We start from the raw sequence: 19302 nt of genomic DNA on the forward strand, positions 1-19302 counted from the left end.
GAAGAAAAAAAACCCAGAGATACACATCGGGAAAAATTGCCCGTCGGGAAGTAGACCAATGATACCTCGTCGTTAAAATCGACAGAGACTTCGTGGCAATAATGCAACTGCACGCCTCATGCTATGTGTGCACGGCCATGCGAGGTGTTTGTTTATTATTAAGCGGAAGGTCTACATAAGGAAAACCTTACCCGAGGTTACGATTATAGCCTGAGGACTTCAGAACGAGCACGATTTTAGCCCGACTTAGACCAGTAAATAATGTGTTCGTTTTTTTCCTGTAGTTAACTAGATTATAAACCAGTTTTGTTTTCATAATCGTGTCATAAACTTAGATCGAGTGCCGCCTGCTCGGAATGACTACGTTATCAAACTTATCACCTTTATTTGTAGACATTCCTGGCAAACAGCGACAGGACAACAGTTGTCAAAAATGTCTTCAGCCCGCATATCAGAGTGTTTGCCAGAAGGGTTCGTTTCCGTCCGAAAGGTTGGCAAAGCCACATCTCTATGCGAGTGGAGATTTATGGTTGCAAAGAAGGTAAGTAAGTGATTTTAGGCATCATTTTATTTCAAGTTAACAAATCAATTTCCTGCCTCGAAAATGATCAGGTGCTAGAGAAAAGTTCCCTTTCTGAGTGTTGTGGTAGTTTTTATAAGCTGTTATGGCACGCAAGGGATAATTTGTTTGCGTTAAAATTAACGCAGAAAGATTTTCGATTTCATCGACTACCAACAAATCATGAATAAATTAACTAAAAAAATTGTCCACAACCTTTTCTCGTGTGGTAACAAAAGTGAGATCCAAAATAAGAGATGTTCGGACGGGGAAGCCCATGTTCATCTCCTGTCAACTATTTTGCGACTTTTACAATTAGTTGTAAAGAAATAAATTAGACATAGATCTAGGAGAGAAATTAAAGTGAAATGAATCTGCGTGCGAGGATCACTTCTTCACTCGTTTTTTTTGTGACTTTGGTGGGTTAGAAGAGTAATTAGTAGTGCTTAACAACAGCCTAGAATTTCGCAGCATTATACTTTGATACTCTGATCATTATTGTATAGATCATTTAGTAATTTGAATAAACTTATTTTGTTCTTGTAAAGCCTGAAAAGGAAATTCGAAAACGGATCTTACCATAGTATACATGACTACATACTGCAGAATTCTATAGATTTTTTTGCACTACTGTGGAAGTTTGATCCGATGATATAGGGTCAATATGTCAAACAACTCCTGCAAGGTTTGAGCCCGGATTAAAATAAAGGAAAGATTAAGAAACTCTTATAATGCAAACGATAGCTTTGATATATTGGAGGTAGAGATCAAGTGTGGTGTATGCCTCTTCTAGATTTATATTGCTATTCAAATACTTGCATAATTTTGCTGAGAGTATTGCCTTCAAGGTAAATCGTTTGAGTAAAAGAAAGCATGTATTTGTTTTAGCTTTCGCCGTTCGGATTAGCTCGACGATTTCACAAAATCATAAAATCCTGCATTTGATGTGTTGGAATGTTTTTAAAATACTGATTGATATGATTAAATAGATCGCAGTTGCTTCCTTCCTCTTGGTATAGGGAGAGTGGCCATCTTCCCGACAACGCAATATCGGCATCGACGTATCATGACTCCAATCACATCCCGCAGTTCTCGAGACTCAATAAGATCCCCAGTTCAGGCAAGGCGGGGGCCTGGTGCACACGTACAAACAATGGTAACGAATGGCTGCGGGTCAACTTTGAGCGGGAAACATCTGTTACAAAAGTGGCTACTCAGGGGAGGTATGACGCCGATCACAGGTTGACGAGCTACAGTTTGTCGTATAGTGTGGACGGCTCTCACTGGGCGTGGTACAGACTTTCGGATGGACATATCAAGGTAAGAGAAATTGGTTTAACGGACAAAGTTTATATGCAGCAATTGTAAGTCTATGAAAATTATCGAGGACTGTCATCCATCGTGAACATGGTAGCCTTGAAAACCAAATCCGTGTTTGCGCCGAGAGAAAGTTATAGAAAACCGAAAATAAGTAAAACGGTTTCTTTTGTTTGCCTGTTTGTTTGTAAGAAAGACGGGAACTGATATTTACTAGTTTATATATTATCATACATGACAGGTGTTTGGCGGTAACATCGACCGCAACACTCCAGTTTATCATCCCCTTCATTTGCCGATCCAAGCCAAATATCTTCGATTCCACCCCAAGACATGGTATGGTCACATCTGTACCAGAGCAGAGGTCTATGGCTGCCAAGAAGGTAATTTTGACTGTAAAAAAATAATTAAGCTAAGACTTTTTTTACTGTAAAATGGAAGAAATCAGGCTGATATCGAAATACGAAAGATCTATTGTATCGAGCAAAGATATGTTTTCAGACCTGTCTTTAAATCTTTCGTAGAACATATTAAGTGATTTTCATTGACTTTTAAATATGTGTCTCACAACATGGATCTTCTCCATCTAATTTGCAATCAGCAGGTAACTTGTCAATAGCAGTAAATGAACTCAATTACTCCTCGCACCTGATTAACAGTTCTCCCTCCCAGCAACTATGCCTTTCCTCTTTCTGTGGAAAAGGTAAAAGCATTTCGTGTTCCATTAAAAGAACACCCTAAAGCTGAGTTTGTGTTTTTCCATCACCATCTAAAGCAATAGCGTCTTTATCGGATTTAACGCCGTCTTCGATAAAACGCCGCGTCGAGTAATAAGAATGCGGAGTTTACTCTAGGACTAAGAGTTAAATCAATGCACTTGATAATTTAAAACATAAGAAATGTGTGTCGAAAATCTGGGCATTGAAAACGGAAACTAGTTTCTGATGTGCAAAATATGTACAAAGGATTTATAGTTTTTGCTGACATATTGTTAAGAAAAAAAAACCGCTGCCATGAATAAATTCTTGTCTTGAATAGACCCAGCGTTGGGTAAGCCGAACATGTAACAACTACCTTAACAAGCATTTGAAATTAAGAAACGAAGCAACAGGGCAAACAGTCACTTCCTTTTTTTTTTTTTTTTTTTTAAGGATCACATTGTTCCCTTTCTCTCGGACTCGAAGATGGCCGAGTTTCAGCCAGTGCTATGTCTGCCTCGACTATTCACAGCAGTCCCTGCGCTGCTAGTTTAGGCCGTTTGAATCTTGCGGCTGGTTCAGGTAAAGTGGGATCCTGGTGTGCTAAAAGGAATGACGTCAATCAATGGTTACAAATTGATCTTGGCAGCCTTACGACCGTTACTAAAGTAGCCACCCAAGGAAGGCAGGACTCATCTCAATGGGTAACGACCTACTCACTATCTTACAGCTTAACCGGCTCTTACTGGGTTCAGTACACTGTGCGAGGGAAAAAGAAGGTAACTTACTTTTTACTCAGTGACAGTGAATTGTTACATGTAGCTTTTTGGAATAACCGCTGGTCTATTACAGATTTCCCAGGGCTTATACCTCACGTAAAGGTGGCTTTAGGTAATATATTGATATCAGTGTTCCTGTGAGAAAGACACTTCTGGTATTCCGGTATCTTCGAGCTTGCAAGTTTTAAAATGTAGCAAAGAGGTTCTTCTTCAAATTCTTAATCATCATTTGTAGAGTAGGCTTTGTTTTCAGCCTTCTCCTCTTAAATCAATCAGAGTTTCTAGTAAAGACGAATGGTAATACTTTGAGAATAAATGAAAGAGTTCTCTTTCAGGTAGATACTGCTCTCACGACTGGCCTTAAAACAACCGAAATTTTACCACTCAGAATGGTTATTATCTTCTTGACACCTGACTTGATGATGCATATTTATTTCCTGTAATAAACACAATTATTGTAGGTTAGTTTTGAGTGGTCTCTTACATGAATATGGTACTTTGAATTGAAATTCTTAATTTTCTTCAGGTTTTTCGGGGAAATTTCGATCGTAATACCATTGTTGTCCACCAGACCTTCCCACCAATCCATGGCCGGTTCGTCCGCATTCATCCTTTAACTTGGCAAAGCCACATCAGCATGCGTGCTGAGTTGTACGGTTGTCCTATCAGGGTAAGGGGAACATTATTTACTTTGTTATTACTGTGATATATAAAGCAAAACAGACAAGAAATGCTTGTAGCGTTTTAATCTACCAAGATTTTGCCCTATATTAGATTTCTATGCAGGCTTGATGGGAGTCTGATGAGTGTAGACAGGCAAACAGCACCGAGACAGAGCGGTAAAGAAAGTCTGCTTATTACCAAATTCATGTGTCGGTTGCAAACTTAATCAGTAGACCTAAGGTTTAAGCAACACATTTTCCAAGATACCTCGATTTCGCAGCGATATCCCGATGGGAAACGATACACCGCCCAGTGCGTACGAATGAAAAACAATAATAATGCTAGAACGTAACAATGATAATACTCGCGATTTTCGCAATAATCGTCGATTATCTATCGTTCGCATTACTTTTACATAATACCAAGGCATAATTCTAGAATGATACACCATTACAATTTCCAGAACTTTTCTTATGAGTTATGTTAGTTCAAGATATCATAAACATTAAATATATTAATAATGAAAATTCCTTTTTAAGGGCATCTAAGGGGAAGAAAGCTCAACGAGGAAAGTCGCCGAAAGAGTATCGACTCGGCCAGTAAAAACACATGAAGGAGATGTAGAGGTTATTTTTGTCAGAGAATAAAGAGCTTTTCAAAACCAAGATCTAGCCTCAGGGCATGTCTATATAGTCTATATCTCTATATAATCACTGTATCCTCAAATCGTTATTAATACGCGTCTTTTTATATTATGGTGTGGCTACTGCCATAAAAGCAACTCTAATTCCGATTTCAAAATAAGTGATTTGTTTGGATCGTATCTTAACCTTTAAAATAAATCGCGTGCGTTTTTGAAGAAACTTATTGTCTTAAGAAACTCCACACATAAAAAATCTAAATGGAAGTGTATGGAAGGACACACATGCCTGACGATGTGAAATATTTTATTCAATTGAAATGTGTTTTTCGAAACCACAAACTTAACAAACTCTAAAAACTTGGAAGAGAAGTGACAGATCATAATTGTTGACTATCCCTTGGGAGGGCGGAATTACGAGAGAGTTCCCTTGTCCTCTTTGTGTGAAAAATATGTACGCTACTCTCACTTTCATCCTACTTGGAAATTTCTCTCCGTGCTATCGGTTTTAAGACCCTACCGACGTAGTCCTGATTGCAGGAGTCCGCAGTTTAATTGTTTATATCGCTGAAAAGGGGAGTGGAGGCACCAAATCTATTTGAAGGATGGAGGTGGGTGATTCAACGAACTGAATTTCTCTGATGAACAGTTGAACTTAATCTTCTGTTTACTTCCACTTCTCAACTTTAAGTAAATCGTGGTAGTGGGCTTAGCTTCATCTCGCTTTTAATGCCAGAAGACGTTGTCTCGAAATCTCAATCTGTGTAGGAAATTTGCGCTTCCTATACATTATACGTCCTATCATCGTCTTCAGTTATAGCTCGTCAAGTCCTCGTCAAGTAAACGGCTGTGAATATATGAAAGTCATATATTTGAACTGCGGATAAAGACGTGAATATGAAGTACTTTCCAATGATCGTTTAATGAATTTTCTCAGTTGTGTTGGTCTCGGATTTCTATGAAAAAAAAATTGGTTTAAGTCTCACGAATAGCAAGTCTCTGGTTCCATTAAATTAGGGAGCTATGGTTAAAGGTTCTTATTTCACTTCATCGTCAAAACTTGTTTAAATCGTAAGGGGCTTTAGTTGAAAGGCAAATAAAGGTGGAATTCTTATTTTCATTGAACTCTTATGGCGCTAGTGTCAAGTCAACGATATGAACCAAACACAAGTCTCTGAATAAATGTTTTTTTTTTATATATATATTTGCCGCTCCCTTATTCCATGAATTTACTTTCCTTTTTAACATACGTGTTCTGTTGCTGAGTCAGGTTCACGTCTTTTACTTATATTAGTGGAATATTTCGCGACTTGAGAGAGTTTTCTTCTTGAGTCAGCCGTCAAGATCCATCCCATCGCAGTTCAAGCTTCTAGCTGCCTCACAAATACTCCGTGCTGTCACTTGAACCTACAGGAACAAACAGAAATAAGGCCGCCCTCTAAGTACAGTTATGTTTCACTTATTGAAAAAGTCAGTTATCCCTTAGTTCCTCAAAGTTCCGTCCATGAAACTAAATAAAAGCCACGATAACGTCTATAGTAAGGTCAGCTTGAGAAGTTCATTTATGTTTTAAAGATGCTCTAGGGGTTGGTTTGCCACTTTTACGATATGGTCAACTATGACAGTGAACACAGTCATCCCCTTCCCTCCCCCTCCCCTCCCAAAAAAAACCTTCAAATTTTGTGTGTAAAATTTATTTCTTTTCGCCCCCCGTCGTACCCATCTTCCAAATGTTACAGCTCGGGATGATCATTTCGGTGCCTTTAACATAATGGAGAGGATTTAAAAGTTTCCCACACTTCTAAAGACAAATCTGTATGGTATATTTCATCACATTCGTTCAGACTTTTATCCACTAAAATTTTTGTTGACGGTGGAGTACTTACTTTTCTTTGGACCGCTCGTTTTCCATTCCCAGGTGGAAATATCCCTATTCCTTCACAATCCTGAATAAGAGCGGAAAAGAACAACAAGGCGGCGACGAGCATGAAAGCTTGGATCTTCATTTTAAAAATACTGCTGGGGATTGGGGAAGAGAGGTTGTGGTTCTGTAGTCTTTAGTCGCTACTCGGTCCAGAAGGAAATCTTCTAGTGATCTGCAAGGGACACGAGGAGCTTTAAAAGCGCTCCCAGCAAGTATCTCATCTTAACCAAAACAAGGAAAGGCCATTATCCTCTTAAGAACTTAAGAACTTAATTTTTGGCTCTCAAGTAACACAAGAGATGTGTTCCACACGCGTTTTACCATAACAATACAAACATATGCCTAAAAAAGCAAGTACGTGGCTGCCTGTTTTGTGACAGGCTCTAGACTTGTGAAAACCCAACCACATGTGCACTGAGTGTCGTGATAGATGTTGTCAAGTTACATTCGACAAACTTCGACAAAATATGTCAGCTGAATCTGAATGAAGGTAGTATTCATCAGCTCTATTTCTCAGTTTCTTAATTTTGTTTGGCCACCCTATAATAAAATTGAAATCATAGGAAAACTCTTAGTTTTGAAAGGAATTCTGGACTGACTTGCACCCCATTACCTTATGGAGAATTTTTCTTTGAATTTCGGAAATCGCGTGATACGTGGATCTAGTCATTTAATCTTTATCTTCTTTAACGGAGCATTAGCATAAATTGGTTGTTTTACTCGGCCGTTAAATTATAGAACAATCTTGATCTCAGTTTTAAATTGAAAGCAATAAAAAAGACTTCTTTTGGTGATTTTGTTTCATGGAAATTTTTATAATACAGATTCAATATTGATGAGATTCTTAAATTTTTACTTAACCTCTGGCGTTGGGGTATTTCTGGCATTATTACAGTGTGCTTTTATTCGATCCTATACTTGTCATGGTTACGAGGAAGACTACTGACTTTTTGACTGTAATCATGTGCTGTTTTAAAAAACATACGTGCATTGACCGTGCTGGCAAACTAAATGTTCAGAATGGGTGCTTATTGGCAATGAATACCGCTGCTCGTTGAATGTTCTTTTAATTTCCTTTGTAACATCAAGTGTGATGCACATAAAATCTTTTATGAACTAATTAGTTAGGTTTAAAGCGGATGAAGGTCAAGAGTTATTGTCTTTCGACCACGCAAACACAAGTGGCACATAAAAAAACTAGGCGACTGTTACGTGGACCCTAGAACGCCCTCATATAAAACCTTTTTGAAAATTATTTTCATTGTGGCAGTACTATACAGAGAAAAGTAACAACTTGCTCTTTTTTTTACAGACATCGGCTGTCAAAGAATCGGTTTTTAAGATGTTGAACCACCTTTCCCTCTAATAACTTCTTCAAAAAATTATGTTTATACCTCAACAGAATACAAATGTCGTTAAGAGTAATGTCATGTTCATATCTGGTGTTTTGACAAATGTTTAACCTCTTTATAAAAGTATGGTACACTCATCTAATGTATAACTCTTGAATCCACCGTTTCCAAAAGGATTTAAAAGTGTTCAAAGAAGAAACATGTTAATTGAAATTGGACTCATCATTAGCCTTGTTACTTTCTGATAATACAATCAATCGATCAGTCAATCAGTGTGTCTACAAGCTGTAAGCTCGCTCAAACACAAAAGAGAACCACTTCAAGGATCAAATGAAATAACATGTGACACTTCAATACTAGCAATAAGAGGCTGGCTTTGCCTGAAGATAAAAATCTAAATGGTTCTCTTAACATTACAAGTAGCAAGATTAGATTCCTCTTTTTTTATCAGCTTAGCAAATGTGATTTCGTTTCTGCTGAGTATTAAGATCTATGAACAAAGTAAGCGAGCGCTTTAGAAATATTCATGGAAAGTTTGCAACTTTTCCCAGATGAAGCAATAAAATGGGAAACTATTCCATGTGGTATTGCTGCTAACAATTAATGTTAACTGTCGGGGGCGGTTAGTAAGCCGAGAGTGCTGAACAGTTTTCGTGTTCCATTTAAAAAAAAAAAACTAAATGACTGAGTGTAAATGGAACCCACGCAAGAATATTCAGAATCATTGTAATTGATCAGGTGATTGTTGAGCTACGTGACTGCCAGCTGGTCGATGGTTATGTCATATCTTCAAAATAATCACCCGAGCCTGGTTATTAGAATCACGAAAAACCAGTCTTAAAAATGATCACCGCGCGAATTCTAATGTTTCTGAAGAATGAAATCCAAGAATTTTGTTGTTCTGACACTGATTACTTGAGTAATCAGCTAACACATTTATTTTCCTCAAGCCTAACAAAAGTTGTCAAAAAATTCTCTTTATTTCTTCTCGTGGAAAATTCAACAAGATCCACTCCTCCATATGAATATTTGTGAATTAAGGGCAGCTTTACACACAAATTTGGCAAATTCCTTTCAAATGTTTAAAAACTAAGAAGTTTTCTTTGAGACAAGAAAAATTTGAATGAGATATATCCAAATTAATATTGAGAAAACTCCAAACATCAGATGAAGTGATTCGAGCAAGCTCATATTCCGAACACATTCGCGTCTTTCGTTCTGGGATTGTAGAGCTCATTGGATATGATCAATTCACATCTTCCCAGCCTAAGGAAAACATCCAATATGGTAAACTTTATGGTTAAAAGACCCATCTTTGTTTCCCATGATATATTATTTATTGTTATCTCAAGTGGCTCTTGTGTTCATTTCTGTCTTAAAGATCACTTCTCTCTCTTTTTTAATGGCACGTGTTGGCCAGCCTACGTTGTGCTATAATTCCTCTCCAACAAGAACAAAAGGATCTTCTGGAATACACAAAGCCATAAAGTAAATACTGCAATTGTTTTGGATACATGTGATCGCTATATATGATCGCCACTGTTGATTACACTTGGCCTCCATATGTTACAATTATCTATTGGCGCTTTTACTAGCAAAATTACTGATCACCAAACACTACGATCGCCTGAGTCTTTGATTCAAATCAAGGCGAAATAGCTCCCTCCTTGCTTCAGCAAAAGGCTGGTAAAGTATGATAAAATGTGCAAAAACTAACTGAAGTTCGAAGGGTTTCTCACACTGACAAAATCGATTTTGAGATTTTCACCATGCGTGTTACCTCGATATTTACAAAAAGTCTCCCTAGATAGTGGCATGAAAAGCTTGTAAAATTTAATTCCTTTTTTGAATTGTCTTCGTTCTGTAACTTTGATTCCAGCAGTTTTCGATTATATCATGACTTCAATGCAAAGCGTTTTATTCTGACTGAGTCACCAATTGCAAAAACTTATCCACTTCCTGACGTTTTATTTTTCATTTATTTTCAATTTCATTTCATCTTCTTTCACTCGCATCAAATCATTAAACGAAACTATTGAAACTAGTAATAATCGAATAATTTAATGCAATCGGTTTCTATTCTAACACTCACTAATAACTCTGTCGTTTTCTGTTTCCCGATGCTCAGTGAAATTTTTCCCCTCACTGGTGTTTCTGAAAGACAATGACAGTTTCGGGCATGATGCTCATTGTTGTCGCGAAATTTATTTGTTGTGGTGAAAAAATATGATACGTAATAACAATGGGTTTTTCCCCAATTAGCGTTTTTTTTTTATTGGACGAGATTACGTGCGCGATAACAAATATCTTCTTACAAGTTTTGATGTAAAGTATTGCTGTGTTTTTCACACCTTGTTTGTATTTTTACTCGCCTTGCAGGCTCGTCAAACTACAATACAACTTGCAAAGATACTTAGCGACACTGCACAAGCATGACGTCTCATAAGATGCATTCTTTCTGATTCCAAATTCACCCTCACCTATTTTCAACTATAACATAATCTGGCTTCAGGAACATTAACCAGGGTGATAATTAGCCGCTCTCTATTGACTGCTTTGCAAATTCTGGGTGTATTAAGGTGTTGAAAAGACTTTGATTACAAAAAAAGATTGTGCGGAAGTCGTTCAAGAACTTGTAGAAAAAACCGAACAAAGACACTTACGTAATAACTTTTGTTGTTGTCACGTAACGTATGCGAGCTAGTGAAACTCTTCGCCGAAATATCTTCTGCCGCAAGTAGTAGTTATTGTAAAGTGTTGTATAAGTCAGCAGCAGAGTGTTTCTTGGCACTCGAGTTCCGTAGCCGTTCCGAAGGATTTCGAGATAAGTTTAGCTTTAGATCCGATCCGAAGGGTCTCAGTAATAGTTTAGTGTTAATTTTTTGGTGTTTCGTCCGACCATCAGGAGTTAACGCCAATGTTGTAAGAGCCATGTGCTTAATAGAGAAAACTCCTCATTCCCTCCCTGGAATTCAAGTTGAAGCTCATCCAACTTCTGCTGCTATTGCAGGTCATTACAGGAAACGCAGAGGCACACATTTAAGCTACAATTTTCTCAGCCTCCCCCTCCCCCACGCACTTCCTGAATGAGTGCCCGGGACTCTCAAATGTACACTGGCTGATAGTCTTATCCATGTAGATTTTGCTGATAGCTGCCTTGACGGAGCCCTTCGTGCTTTCGGGCCTAATCCGGCCCGATGAGAAGGAGAGAGAGTCCAAATCGGGGCGAGGAGGGGGCCGCAGAATGCTTGGTCACATCCGGATACTTTTTAAGGCCACCGGCGGTAAATTTGAACAGCCCTCCGATAAAAGACAGCGAAACATGAGGAAAATGGCTATAAATCGCCTACTTGAGCGTATCCTTTTTTTTTTATTTTAAACACAAGATGAAGATGCTTCAATGAACAAGTTCACACTAAAATTTGTTTTCTGCGATTTTTACAACTATTATGGAATATGATTTGAAAAATGTCTATCGGGAGGGAAAATAAGCAGTCAATCAATAAAACCGTATTATAACTCACCCCACTCCCCTGGAATTTGTTCTAGGAACGTCAAACGCACTCTGACTGATAACTCTGTTCTGCTTTGGAAAATGAGACTGCCATTTTTCCCCATCACAAATATATATATATATATATATAACCTCTGTTATGTCCAGAAATATGACCGGCAAAAGGTGTTCGTATGGCCGCTTATTTCAGTAGTTTAAGAACTTTCGGGCCAGCCGGGAGTTACATCGCCAGAAATCAAGGAAATTTCGAGCCCGCTAACAATTATCAGCGGTATATCGTATTACAATCCGGAACAATAGTATATCAAGAGAATTCAATATGGCGGCGATCACCGCTTGATCTGCAAAGAAGAGTGTTTCGTACCATGACTTATACAATTTGAGCACCGCAGATCTTCTATTTGATGAAAAGAAAAAGAAAAGAAAACCTGCAAGTAAATCTTTGGGATTTTTCGAGGCAGAGCGATGACATGATGTCAGAATTTTGATTTGCTTTAATTTAATTTTCGCGCTAAGACTACTGAATTTGCATTCAATGCCAGGCATATTTTTATTCCAAAAAGGACCTGAGAACTAATTTATTTCTCTGCAAGAACATAAACAAATATGGCCGACGATTCGAAGATCAGCGTTGTTCGTGTTTAACTATTTCAGTCATAGTTTTCAACATGGCGTCTCGTCAACATGGAAAATAAGGGATATTCTGGCGCGTTGGGAACTTTTTTGATGGGTGGAAATGGCAATTTTACAGGATATTTGGACGTTTCGAACTCTGTAGCAGTCAATTCGATCGAGAGCAGTTGACTTTATTGATGTACTTTCCTGTAATAGGCGAGTGTTTAGGATGGAGAACGACGGATTTTGAAGAACTGTATGGCGACCTAGGTCAATGATCAATGACAAAAGAACTGGCTCGGGAAGCAAGTGGTTTTTATAATTTATCGAGTCCCTGTGAGGTTTGATGAATAGCAGAATCAGTACTGAATATGTCTCGATCGAGAGCAGACGGGACCATGAGCTCCTGATTGTTATATTTTAGAAATTTTACAAATTTCCACACAGTTTCTTATATTATTTGGACGCCATTATGGACGAAATGCGCAAGCGCGGCCGCCATCTTGTCCAATATTTCTGCCGATGATACTCGATTTGTTCAGCTTTGTTCGCATGAAAGCCGACTAGGCTCCTCCAGGTATGCCTTTTTCCCTCACCTTAAGAAACTCTAATTGGAAAAACATGATTGTGACTGTTTAATTCCAGGATCACAAATAAGCGTTATAAGCATAGCCAGATACCTAGCGACACATTTTGCGTGTCGCAAAAACCGACGCAGACTCGTTGTCTGAAGGAAGGGGCCTTGGAAACTTGCATAAACTGAGGGGTAAAAGTGTTAACTCTAAGGCGACGTTCTATAACTGTGTTTGACCCAGATGAACCATCGGCGATTTATTGTTCTCAATTTCAGTGCCCTTAGGGATCAAATCTTCGTTACTGTGTGAAGCTTCATTTCGCTATTTGTGTCAGCATAGTTAGGTAAGTGGACTGACGAAATTTCGAGGGTCGGCGCGGACCGGTTTGGTTTTCGAGTGGTATGCTTCCTGGCACGTTTTGCGGGTCTAATGCAGATATAGGTAAAGAAGGGCGGGGAAACATGCATGCATGCTTGCTTGTACTTGTCACTGCCGGACGAAGATCGCGTAAGCACTGAGGTCCAGCCTGACTTCATTTCATCGAATCATTTGATTACCAGAATCGTCAGTCATAATTGCTACTCATATAAACGTTGGAAAATTGCTATTATTACCAGAGTATTTGATTTTAAAGCTCTTTTTCTTTCCCTAAATTTGGCTGGCAGGGCAAGGATCTGTTTTCTTTTTATGCCTTTAAGCGTCCTCTTTTGACGAGAACTTGCAAGCTGATAAGCAAGGCCAGTAATGCCATCTTGATAACAGTTACTTGAAGTCACGAATGGCTGTGACTGAATCCATTATTGATTTTGAGAGAAAGAAATACGATTGCTGCAGTCGCGTTCAAAGGATCATGGATCAGGTATCGTTTTTCAAGGTTAAAGTGATTGGCCCACTACATTAAGAACAAGAACACAGCATTACAATTCATGAAAGACAGGTGGTAAAATGAAGCCTGATTTGGTGTAAAAAAATAAATGGAGAGCAAAACATTTTGCAATATGCATGAACTGAAGAATTGTCATGGGGAAACTGCCTATGTTTGCAAATAAAACAGAGATACTTTTTGTGCGCAAGAATTGGCGACGGAAGGTAAGGTCGATGTCTGATCATGGCGTGGATCTTTAAGTGATCAAGAAAGTGGTCTCTTACAGGAAAATGTAATCACTGAGGAGATATGGAGATAATAAAATACTGGGGAAGGAGGGGAAGCAAAATGAGAGAGATGACAACAGAGCGTGGACAAGAAGTGAAAAAAAGGATTGGAACTTCTAGGCATGCATTGGCATGTTGAAAACAAATATGCTAGGTGTTCGCCAGTTAAATCCTGTGAAACATTCTGTAGATTTGGGATATCTTTATCATAGTTTGTATGGAGTAGCCCTAGAAAATCACAGAAGTTCAGAACTTGTCAATATATTTTTGCATGTAAGTATCGCTGGTCACGCATGACTAACGCTTGTGCTAATGACGTCGCAACTGCTCGTTCTTTATTTGATATCATTAAACGCCATGTCATAAGCATTAGTAGGGAAATATACGCAAAAATTCTTCGCCTTAATGATCATGTAATTTAAAAACTTAAGACCTTTCACTCTAGAAAAAAACTGAAACAATTTGTAAACTAAAAATGAAGGTTTGTTTATTGGACAATTTTTTTTAGGTTTGATGGTCTAATACAGGCGTTATAAAGGAAGTGGTTTTTTTTTTTCTACTCAGAAGTAGGAGTTGTACCTTATACATATCTCTTCGTTAATGTCCACGCAAAAAATATGTTTTTTTTTATCTAAAAAAAATGGTTTGAATAGATTTACTCTAAAAACCTTACCTGAAACCTTGAATTTTATTTAGTGGTCGATACATTGAGCGCCTCTTGGATATTAAATATATTACAAATAGATAAAAAATCAAGCAAGTATAAGAAAAATGTAACCGTTCCCAACATCGGGTATAAAGCACTTGTGTGCTTTTGAAAAGGCTCAGCCGAGGAGTGGATTTCGGGAGTCATGCGATAAAAGTCTAGCTGGGTTGCGACCGTCGAGAACAAGCCACTTCCCAGTTCTCGCGGTTCAGTGATCTGGTGACGAAATTACGGCGCAAGGACGAGGATAGGTGCGAAGTCGTCCTCATCGATAAAAAGAATAAAGTGTACCGGTGGTGAAAATGAGATAAAATTTCTCGAAATCCAGGATGGGAGAGTGAAAAATTATTTGCGGGAGAGAGGCATTCAGCTAAATAATGGCGGCAAAGGAAAGAAAAAAGCAGAACTGTTCGATATATGCAAGACAGCTGCAGCAAGGAAGCAGATTCAACCAGCCGATCTGCTGAAGACCGCAAAAGCTGATGGAGGAGAAATTACAATCAAGTGAAGCCAAATTTCTACTTCCTAAAATGTTGGATACCTGGATGCACAACTTCTATAACTTTCCAAAGTTCTCGTTCGGCGTTCGCATGCAGCCTGGCCAAGCCTGGCCTCGCTTTCTTCTCTATCATCATTTACTCTTTGTTTTTTCTTGCTGATTCGATCTTGGCAAGGGCTTATTGTAATTTGCGAAACGATCTAAACGAAACGAATTGGAAATCTTTTACTTGTGAAATGAACTCAAAATCTGTAATAAGCAAAATGGAAAGCTGTATTTGTGAAATGAAAATCTGTAATTTGCGAAAGGAGGATTCGTGCTGTAAACTCCACCAGCCGGAAGGATGAATCGGTCAGTTCGTCACTAGCGTAGATTGCAACCACAACTAAGCATATAATATTAACTATAATTAACGTTTGAACCCCAGGCTAAAATTTCTTCCGATTTCTTTCCATCTCTGAAGATTTTGTTGTAAAAAAAAGGCAACGGCATGAGATAGCTGCCATGGTTTCCTGCTGAGCTTCAGGAATGCGTGACGCTTCCAGGTTAAGTAAAGTGTCATGTCACGCATTTGAATTATTCATCGTAAATGTTCCAGTGAATATTTCGCAAAGTACACCCCGAAGATTTTCATTTCGCACTTTCCGTAATTGTTATTATTTCAAGGTTTCGTATGAAATCCACACTGGTAGTGAAATGACCGATTCATCCTTCCGGCTAGTAGCTCAGTTTTCTGCACTTCTTGTGTAGTTAATTACAGTATACAGATTTTGAGTTCATTCACAAATAACTGATTTCAATTTCGTTTCGCAAACTACAGTGAGCCCTCGCTACGATTAAGCAAGAAATAAACAATAGTTATTTGTTGACATCAAAAACAACTTAGGCAAAGGTGCGTGTGGACGCCGAACGAGAGCTCTGGAATGTTAGAAAAGAGGTACGTCCAAGCATTCAAAATTATTGGGACTGGAAATTTGCTCTCGCTTGTTTGTAATTTCTCTTCCTTCAGTTTTGTTTTTTTTGTTTTTTTTGCGGTCTTTGGCAGAAGAGGCAATTTTTAGTGATCTGCCTCAGTGAGGCAATCTTTTTGCATCAATCGAAAGGTTCTACTTAGTTTTTTCCTCTGTCGCCATCACTTCCCCGAATACCTTTCTCACAAAAATTTTTTCACTCTCCCACATTTTTCGCTTATTTTCTCAACCACGGCACTGTATTCTTTATACCGATGAGAGCGACTTCGCACCTAACCTCGTCCTTGCGCCGTAATTTTGTACCAGATCACTGAAACGCAAGAACTCGGAAGTGGCCCATTTAAAGTTTAAACATATCTGAAGTCTCCTAACGACGTCATTCCTAACAAATTACATCGTGACGGCCCCCTGCGTCTACCCGTCCTTGATCCTTGTTTCCTGTCCTTGTTACACATTTATTAGTATTTTCACCTTTCTCCAAAATCATAATATGCACCTGCCTTAACTTCTAATAATTCATGTGAGCATTTTAACTCAAAAGGCATTTTTGTATCCTCAAAAACAATGAATGTGTCTCAAATATTTTTGAAATAATTTGTGGCTAAAAAAAAGTAAAATTTGCTCTTGCTTTGACCTCCTGTAAAAATGGGATAATAAACCGACGAGAAGACTGAATTTGTTTTCATTTCACACACATTCTTCCAAGTACCTTTTAAAGTTCGGCAAGATGAATTAGTTCAGCTTGTAAAAAAAATAGATCCATTATTAACCTAAGTGGACAATGGCTTCTTCAGGTGATTTTTGCCGTGAAGTGTTTAACTTAACATCCTTCACATAACTACTAATTGCTTGCAAAGGAATATAAAAACCTACAGCTTGCAATAGACTATACCCCTGGCAGTTCTGGGCCTGAAAGCGACACGTCGAAGACAACATTAAAAAGGAAATGAAGATCCAGGCTTTTTTGTTCATCACTTCGCTTTTGCTGTTGGCGTCCTTTGTTGAACATAAGGTGAAGGCTTTCGGCACTTCTTTTCCTCCTGGACGAAGACAATTGTCATCAGAGGTTTGTTATTTCCGATAGAGGAAATTCCCTTGATGAAATATTTTTTGCCTGACCTTTTCATAAGCTTGTGGGGATTAAAGTCCTGGTTTCGTTTGTATATTATCAGTTCAATTAAAATCTTTTCTATGTTGCTTGAACTCGTCGATTGGCATTTAATCAATCCTCAGCAAGCTTCACTCTTTGTTAGTCTCTATTTTACATTTGTGGGCTTTTCATTTTCATCGATTAAAACTGGAAATTTCTTAATTTTTCTCCTCCAGTTTGAGGTGACATCGAGGAGTATATGTGACGCAGCTAGGAGTTTGGATTGTGCTGGAATGAAGACGAACGACTGACATGTGTGAAGTCTCTATGGGAAAACGCCGACTAAGAAACAAACAAAAGTAAAATAAATTAAACGTATTACGAGAACTTTTAAATGTGTTTTATTTCGTTTCTGCTACTCGCGGTTGCAGCTCAGTCTTGCGATGTCATTTCACTACCTGACTAACACCTGTGGTCATCGCTGATTTGGCCTTCATTCACAGACCTGATTCATTAGCATGCCCGCCCGTTTTTTTGAATTTTTAAATCACCTCTACCCGAGCCTGGTGAATTCCTTTCGTGCATTTGTTGGAGAGCATTTAAATTGAGTGTTGTTATACAAAAGGCCATCGGGCAAGGAATAGGCCAACTGCAATTAATAAAACAAAAACTAGAAAACTTTCTCAACCGCGACAAACGTACTTTTCCAAGTCGTGATCAAGTACAGAGAGCAGCTTTGGCTGAAGAGGTTCTCAAATATCCAAAGTAGGTTCCGTGATATTTTAATCCATCTTGTTTGTGCCTCCGCCGATTATGGTGGCTTTATGAAAACGATAAAGAGTAAAGCGTGGCTTTTGTGTATTTCATACTTCACTAAGATTTTAAGGACATTTCAGTCCTTTATACAGCTACGTTTGCTCTATGAGCACCTCGAATAAGAAATGAATTAACCACATATGTATGTCCTTTAGTTTGAGAAAGTGCTACTTTTGTTGACCTCAATTGGGCTGATTGGGGTTCTCATGCCTTGGCTTCGCTTGGTAACAATAGTGGGACTCAACTGTTCCCTAAGTGAACACGAACTCTATTGTGATTTAGCTTTTCGATTTGCATCAAGAAGTTTGAGTGTGCTCGAGTAAAGGCGGTGCTCGTCAGGCAGGATTGCTGACCAATCAATTCATTCTTACAAGTGCCCTTTCAAGTTCGGTCAAGTACATGACTATAACTAAAAACAAAAAAGATTAACATACAACCTGGGTGGAAAATGACTTCTTCAGGCGATTTTTGTCGTTAAGTGTTTCACTTAATATCCTTCACATGACTACTAATTGCCAGCAGAGGTGTATAAAACTCACAGTTTGCCAAAGGTTGTATCTCTAACACTCGTGGGCCTGAGAGCGGATGCGTTGAAGATAACATTGGGAAGGAAATGAAGACCCAGGGATTTTTGTTAATCGCTACCCTTTTGCTGTTTACTTCTTTCGTTCAGGACAAAGTGGAGGCTTTCTGTGGTGGTTGTCCTCCTGGACGTAGGCAATTGTCGTCAAAGGTCAGTCTACTTCCGATGAAATGATTTTTGTTGAAGTCTTTTTTTCCACTTTCCTGACCTATTCATGCAGGGATTTGAGTCCTGGTTTTCGCTTATCATTTAAATGCAAAAACTATAGCCTATGTTGCTTCAATTCCTCAATTGATATTCAATCCTTCCTATCCTTAGCCTTACTTTTTCTCTGTTAGTCTTGAATTTCCATTTGCAGTCTTTTTATTTTCATTGACTACAACTAATGCTCACTTTATTTTTCACCTCTAGTTTGAGCTGAGAGCCAGGAGTGTCTGTGAAGCAGCTAGGAACCTGGGTTGTGCTAAGATGAAGTTGGACGACTGATACATGAGAAATCGAAAAGAATAAACCTAAGAAACTATTAATAACGAAAGAAAATATATGTGAGCGCATTACAAAAACGATATGAATAAATGACCAAGGGAAGTTAAGTGAGTTAATCATAATTTCTGATTTGTTTCATTTTCGTTCTGCTACCTGCGGCCGAAGCTCAATCTTGTGATATATTATTTCATCATATGACCAACACCCATGACCCTCGTTAAAATATCCTTATGTATACTTTATATGACGGATTCATTTGTATATGGGCCTGTTTTATGAAATCACCTTTACATGGGCCTGGTGAATAGATGTCCAAGCATTTACCCATAGGTCATTTAAATGACTTATTTGGAAGCTAAAACC

General features: G+C 38.4%; 3 long non-coding RNA genes and 1 pseudogene across 4 annotated transcripts; 3 read left to right on the plus strand and 1 right to left on the minus strand.

Moving 5' to 3' along the window:
• The first annotated feature begins 816 nt into the window (after nucleotides 1–816).
• On the plus strand, nucleotides 817–4681 carry LOC149048791 (EGF-like repeat and discoidin I-like domain-containing protein 3; annotated as a pseudogene). The gene is made up of 6 exons (XR_016184743.1): nucleotides 817–880; nucleotides 1549–1879; nucleotides 2118–2259; nucleotides 3028–3353; nucleotides 3880–4023; nucleotides 4556–4681. The product of XR_016184743.1 is annotated as an EGF-like repeat and discoidin I-like domain-containing protein 3 (transcript).
• A 1148-nt stretch (nucleotides 4682–5829) lies between these two features.
• Nucleotides 5830–6725, minus strand: LOC149048792 (uncharacterized). The gene is made up of 2 exons (XR_016185134.1): nucleotides 6543–6725; nucleotides 5830–6063 (listed from the first exon to the last, which is right to left on the minus strand). It is a non-coding gene; the product is annotated as an uncharacterized LOC149048792 (long non-coding RNA).
• A 10094-nt stretch (nucleotides 6726–16819) lies between these two features.
• Nucleotides 16820–17449, plus strand: LOC149048793 (uncharacterized). The gene is made up of 2 exons (XR_016185136.1): nucleotides 16820–17030; nucleotides 17291–17449. It is a non-coding gene; the product is annotated as an uncharacterized LOC149048793 (long non-coding RNA).
• A 977-nt stretch (nucleotides 17450–18426) lies between these two features.
• On the plus strand, nucleotides 18427–19046 carry LOC113679068 (uncharacterized). The gene is made up of 2 exons (XR_003446953.2): nucleotides 18427–18603; nucleotides 18865–19046. It is a non-coding gene; the product is annotated as an uncharacterized LOC113679068 (long non-coding RNA).
• The last annotated feature ends 256 nt before the right edge of the window (nucleotides 19047–19302 follow it).

This window comes from Pocillopora damicornis, chromosome 3, assembly GCF_964200805.1.
Source record: "Pocillopora damicornis chromosome 3, jaPocDami1.2, whole genome shotgun sequence".
Lineage (NCBI taxonomy): Eukaryota > Metazoa > Cnidaria > Anthozoa > Scleractinia > Pocilloporidae > Pocillopora > Pocillopora damicornis.